General features: G+C 48.4%; 2 long non-coding RNA genes across 2 annotated transcripts; both read right to left on the reverse strand.

The window, feature by feature from the left end:
- Positions 1-1,126: 1,126 nt before the first annotated feature.
- On the reverse strand, positions 1,127-2,091 carry LOC137159125 (uncharacterized). The gene is made up of 2 exons (XR_010921537.1): positions 1,985-2,091; positions 1,127-1,362 (listed from the first exon to the last, which is right to left on the reverse strand). It is a non-coding gene; the product is annotated as an uncharacterized lncRNA (long non-coding RNA).
- Positions 2,092-3,377: 1,286 nt separating this feature from the next.
- LOC137159124 (uncharacterized) lies at positions 3,378-5,463 on the reverse strand. The gene is made up of 2 exons (XR_010921536.1): positions 4,649-5,463; positions 3,378-3,959 (listed from the first exon to the last, which is right to left on the reverse strand). It is a non-coding gene; the product is annotated as an uncharacterized lncRNA (long non-coding RNA).
- Positions 5,464-6,294: the final 831 nt, after the last annotated feature.

Consider the following 6,294-nt stretch of genomic DNA (forward strand, 5'->3'; position numbering starts at 1 on the left):
TTCCTCTAAAGCAACTGGTGCTGGCCACGGTCAGCGCTGGGATACTGGGTTAGAGGGAGCCTGATCCAGTCTGAGTATCCCTGTGTTCCTACACTTGTAAAAACTGAAGTCTGCTAGGAAGAGCAGGAATCTGGCTGACACTCCTGGGGAATTTAGAAATATCCCAAATGTTTAAAACAAGTCCGTGCAGCTTGGCCAGGCCCTCACTGGGAGGGGACATGTGAGCAATCGACAAATATTCAGTTAGACAAATATTTGAGGCAGGGGGCAACCACCTAGGTAGTCGTAAGCTAACTGAGCAGTTTCTGAATGGGGTTCTCTGAAGGCACAGCCTGCGGCAGGAGGGGACTGGATTCACTGACCCAGGAGGATCCTGCCAGTCCAACGTCCTGTGTTCCTATTCACAGTGTCAGGACTGAGGGCCCACAGCTGGGCCTGGGGCCCGCTAGTTAACCACAGCTGAAAGCTCTAATCAGCCAGATCACCGGACTGGCTGAGCAGCCTTGCCAGGATTGGTTTTGAGCCCAGCAATAGCACTTCGTCAGTGGCTGCTCAATGCGATGCCCACAGCTGCGGTCGCTCCTATGCCAGCCTTGTTCCTAGCCTGGCTCCAGCCCTGTTCTTGCCTTGCTCTTGCCTTGCTCGGTTTCTGTCTCCTGGTGCCTGACCCTTGGCCCTGACTCCTGGAGCTTGACCCCAGCTCTGACCACTAGGCCAGACCACCCCCATTCATGACACACACCAACAAATTGTTCAGGGTGGTAGCTGGGATTATAACTTGGCCAATTGGGAGGTATAACTGAGCAATCTGCTCTTTCAAAGGCCAGCCAGTCCTGTTCACTACTCAGATGCAGTTGGTTCCTGCTACATTTCTTGCTCCCTTGATGCAGTGAAAGCAGACACTTCTCCTATACAGCAACCAGATGGGGTCTCTCCACTGAGAGTCCCATCCCACAGCTATCTTCAGCTCCCATGGGCTTCAGAGATCAGCTGCAGATAGGGTGACCAGGTAGCAAGTGTGAAAAATCAGGACAGGGGGTGAGGGGCAATAGGCACCTATATAAGACAAAGCCCCAAATATTGGGATTGTCCCTATAAAATTGGGACATTTGGTCATCCTAGCTGCAGGAGCAGGCACCAGAGAAGGGGGAAAACACATGAGAGAGCAAGAGAGAGAAGGAAGGAAAGACAGCCATTGAGAAGCTAAGGAGCAGGGAACTGAGGATGCGCATCCCAGCTGATGGTGCTTGGCTTTGTGCTGGAGAGGCTGCGGCTTTCACTTTCCATCTTGTTGCAATCGTTTTCTACCTTTTAGTTCAGCGCAGCTGGGCTCTCTGCAGCAGACAGGAGAAAGGAGGGATACTGAGGGGACAAAGGAGACAGATATATCAGCAGCGGTGCCAGCTCTCGTGATTTCATCGTGAGTCTGGCAACACATTTTCTCAAATCCCCAGAGTCCGGAGCTGTAGGATTTCAGGAAGCATATCAGCTTCCGTGTTAAAAATAAGTAAGTGTCTAGCCATTGTGACAGCAGAAAAAAAGCTTGGAGACATGGCCTGAGCGTGACCCTAAATCAGAAGGTCAGAAAGCTGAACCCCAGGACTTTACATCTAATTATTTTTAAGCCACGCATGATTTTTGAAGCCAGATTTGTGGTCTTTAAACATTCAGGATTTGCAATCCCGACTCTGACCTGCAGTTCCCAGATTTCTGGTGCCCTCTGTTGGGGGAGAGGCCTGTAGCCGTGTGGTTCTGGTCATGGCCTGCTGAAGTTGTGGGTGCCAGGATCAGCAAATGACACCCCATGGGACTCTGGCTGACCCTTCCCAACTCTCCCAGCCTTCCTAAGAAACTCAGAGGGACAGATAGCACTGCTCCAAACATGCATCATAAGCTAGGATGTCATTAAAGGGAAGCATGCCACGATAAGTTCACTGAACACTTCCTCACACCCCTTATCAGCTACACACAACTGATTTCCTACCTGGCAGCCACAGAGGGGAGAGTGCTCACTACATGGTGTGTGTGTGCGGGTGTGTCCTTTCCCCTCCATCTGGCTCCCCTCACCCATTTTCCTTGGGCTCCCTTCTGTACAGAGAAAGGGTAGGGTGCAGACAAAAGTGGGAAAAGCTACAGAACAAGAGGAGCTAGAGAGAGAGGGAGGGTGTGAGCTATAAATACAGAAGACGGGGAAAGGGCAGCAGAGGAACAGGTGATGGGAAACAAAAAGCTGCAGAGCAAAGAACCAGAGGAGTAGCCGTATTAGTCTGTATACAGCAAAAACAACAAGTCTCCTGTAGCTTTTTAAAGACTAACAAATTTAATTTCTGCAGGCATAAGCTTTCGTGGGCTGTAACCCACTTCCTCATATGTAAGAAACAGAAATCAGATAGGAGGTATATATATATACATCCAAGGGTAAGGAACAACAATGGGGAAGGTAGGTGTAAGCAAAGTCCATTCAGTTAGAGTAGTTGAGGCCTATTCACAACCATTGATTAGGAGGTGAGAATGTGTGAACAGTGACAATTACTTCTTGTAATGAAATAACCATTCCAAGTCCCTATTTAGACCCAGTTTCATTGTGTCAAGTTTGCAGATGAGTTCCAGCTCTGCAGTTTCTCACTGAAGTCTGTTTTTGAAGATTTTTTGGCAACTTTCAAGTCAGCTACAGTGTGTCCTGGGAGACTGAAGTGCTCTCTGACTGGTTTATGGATGTTACCATTTTTTATGTCCATTGATGGACCTGTCCTCCAGGAACCTGTCTACTTATTTTTTGAACCTAGTTATACTTCTGGCCTTCACAACATCCCCTGGCAGCATGTTCCACTGGTTGTCTGTGCAGTGTGTGAAAAAATGCTTCTTTATATTTGTTTTAAACCTGCTGCCTATTCATTTCATTGGGTGACCCCTGGTTCTTGTTTTGTGAGGGGCTAAATAACACTCCCTAGTACTTTCTCCACACCAGTCATGATTGTATAGACCTTTGTCATATTCCCCCCTTTGTCGTCTCTTTTCTAAAATGAGCAGTCCCAGTCGTATTAATCTCTCCTCACATGGAAGCTTCTCCTTACCCCTAATCATTATTGTTGCCCTTCTCTGTACCATTTCCAATTCAAATATCTTTTTTTTTTTTTTTTTTTTTTTTTTTTTTGTGATGGGGCAACCAGATCTGCACATAGTATTCAAAGTGAGGGCGTGCCATGGCTTTATAGTGTTATATTTATTGTCTTATCTATCCTTTTCCTAATGGTTCCTAACCTTCTGTTAGCTTTTTTGACTGCCACTGCACCTTTGAATGGACATTTTCAGAGAACTATCCACAGTGACTCCAAGATCTCTTTCTTGAGTGGTAACAGCTACCTTAGACCCCAATATTTTGTACATAATAATGAGATTATTTTTTCCACTGTGCATTACTTTGGAATAATTCCCTTATAGTCCCCTTCAAGCAGAAGTTATTTTGGGGACATTCTCTCGTATCTCTTATATAAGAGGTCAGACTAGGTGATCAAGGGTCCCTGCCGGCCTTGGAATCTGAATATTTCCTTCTCTTCCCCCACCTCCTGTCTGCTTTGACTCAGGTACCTCTTGCTGCTGACTGGCAGAGGGCACAGAGGGGTTTACAGGGATCCTCTGGTATATGCAAAATAATTCAGCAAAGGGGGACATGTAAGGCCTCTACTGAAAGCCATTAGCTCATTGGTCAGCATAGTCATTGCAAAAAAGTATGTACAGAAAGTTATTTTTCGACACTGGAAAGTATGTTCTTAGATTCTTGAAACTAAAGGCAGGTGACAGGCCTCAGACAGGTACTGTTCAGGCAGGGTGTAGCAGACACTTCTCGCTGTCTGGTTGTGCAGCTGGTATTGTGCATCGTATGCATTCACAACGAAGGCCTATTTGCATTGCTAAGCCTGATGCTGATCAAGAGATTATGAAACCACAAGAGACGAGAGCTGCAGGAAAAAGAAAGCAGTAACAGGTATCCTTCTTACAAGTAAGACGATGGACTGTGGGCGGGGAGGGAATGACAGATATAACTGGGTGGATTGAGATACACGCAGGATCCTTCATCAACGAGATAAACAAGCCACGTGTGCAGTCTTGTGAAAGCAGGGTGACCGCCAGCCTGGCTGGAAAACGCCACTGAGACACTGGGGGAGCGAAACTTGATTAGACAGGAAGAGATCTTGTTAGTGAAATCTAGGCTCTAGAACACGTGTCATGGTTTTGTTTGTTTGCAATACTTGCCCTAGCCACTTCTGGAAGCTCTCTCCTTTCTTAAATAATCGTACACCTGTTTTCGCTATAAACATATCTGAGTGCTGCGAGTTAAGCGGAACTGTGAGCCATGGTGTAACTGTTCCTTTGCAAGCAGCAGCTTTGTGAATACTGCAAGCATCCAAGGAAACGGGCTGGGTGCTCCAGGCAGACGCTCGGGAGTTGGAGTGCACCTATTGCTAGTCTGCAGGACAGTGGAGCTGGTGTAGGCTGAGATAGCAGTGTGTGTGTGTTGTTCGTAGTCAGGGAGCTGACCCACGGCAGACACACACCAGGGCTCCTCATGCTGAGGGCAGATGGGAGCAAGGAGCCTCACAGTCCTGGGCACTCCTGTAACAGGGTTCACGACTCACCACTGGCTCACCTCCTCATGGCTCATCTGAGAATTAGCTCGCCCCCCCCGTCGGACACCACTTGTCCCGCAGTCGCTCAGCCTCCAGGACCCAGGGTAAGTCTCCTTCGTGTCTCAGCTCTCCAGCCAGCTCACTTTGGTTCTTCTCTTCCAGGGTTTGTCAATGTCTCTCTGGACAAGCTGCCCCTTTGTTGTTCTACATCCAAAAGGCTGTGCCCCTTCTCCAGTGGGGAACCTTGACCTGCCCTCCAATCTGGGTTCTAGCCAAGGGATCCTATACTTCACAACCATGGCCGCCTCACTCCCAGGCCTGGTTACTACTTCCCCATGCTCTGTCCTACTTTCTCCTTCTGTTCTCTGGCACCTCAGAGTTTACCACCCATCCGAGCTTCCTCCGCTCCCCCAGGGATACTTTCCCCTTTGGCTCCTTGCCAGACCCTATTATCACTGACAAACCTCCCTCCTGTTAAGAAATAACTGCAGATTATTGCTCCTATTTCTTCCTGCAGCCCCCTTCTGTTCTTAGCTTTATAGAAGCCCCCATCTGTTCCTACCCAAGTAAGCATCATCCTTAATTAAGCATTATCGAGCCCTGGCTCCCCTCCAGGTGCAGGTTGTGTGGTTAATTAGCCCAGCTAGTTACCTTAACCCCTTCAGGACTGGTATGGGATGAACAACCCAGCACAACCCCTGGAAAGCATCATACCTGCCCCCCTTAACACTTTCTTTACACCTTGCTGTCACAATGGAAGGATGGTCTTGTAGTTCAGGCACAGACTTTATAGTCAGGAGCTCTGGGTTCAATGCCTAGATCTGCTACGGGTGACCATGGGAAGTCACTGTCTCACTCTGTGCCTCAGTTTCCCCATCTGTTAAAAATAACAGTATTGATTCTTGCCTCCCTCCCAAAGGGATGAGACTGACTCCAAAAGGGCTCCAAGGTCCTCTGACAGAAGATGCTGTGTAAAGGCCAATCAGAACTGCCAGTGCTCCTTTACACCTCTCTATAATGCTCTTCATAGAAGACCCCTCCACCTGTATATCACAGGCCTGACATGCCACTGCCTTCTGTTTTTCTGTGGACTCACTTCCCTAGAGAAGGAATCAGGTTAGTGTGCAGCAAGGGAGATTTAGGTAAAACTTTCTGACTCTATGGATAGTTAAGCCCTGGAACAGATTACAGAGGGTGGTTGTGGAATCCCCACCATTGGAGGTTTCTCAGGACAGGTGACACTCACCTGTTCAGAAATGGTCTAGGGATACTTAATCCTGCCTCACTGTTGCGGGATGGACTAGGCTACCCCTTCACACCCCCCATTTCTATGGCTCTGTGATCTACACTGGTGCAAAGGGGAGATAAGATGCGTGTATGGCAGCACAGGTGTGAATGACAACTTAAGGTGCACAGCAAGCCCAAGTCTGTATAATGCTCCTCAGCTCAGCCCAGAGATATCTGGGCAGATTCCATCATGCCAGCTGCCCGTTTACAGACCCACCTGAGCCTGACTGAATGCTGAAACACACTCATCAGAGCTGGGCTGTGGATGGTCTGAGGACAGAGCACTAATGGGCCTCTGTGGGATAGTGGGACATGGAGAAACCTCAGTAGGCTGGTCCAGACTCTGCTCTGTGAGTCAGTCCCTCGGACACCACCCCCA

Source organism: Emydura macquarii, unplaced genomic scaffold, assembly GCF_026122565.2.
Source record: "Emydura macquarii macquarii isolate MOO-44397 ecotype Brisbane River unplaced genomic scaffold, CSIRO-AGI_Emac_v2 contig_1790, whole genome shotgun sequence".
Classification (NCBI taxonomy): domain Eukaryota; kingdom Metazoa; phylum Chordata; order Testudines; family Chelidae; genus Emydura; species Emydura macquarii.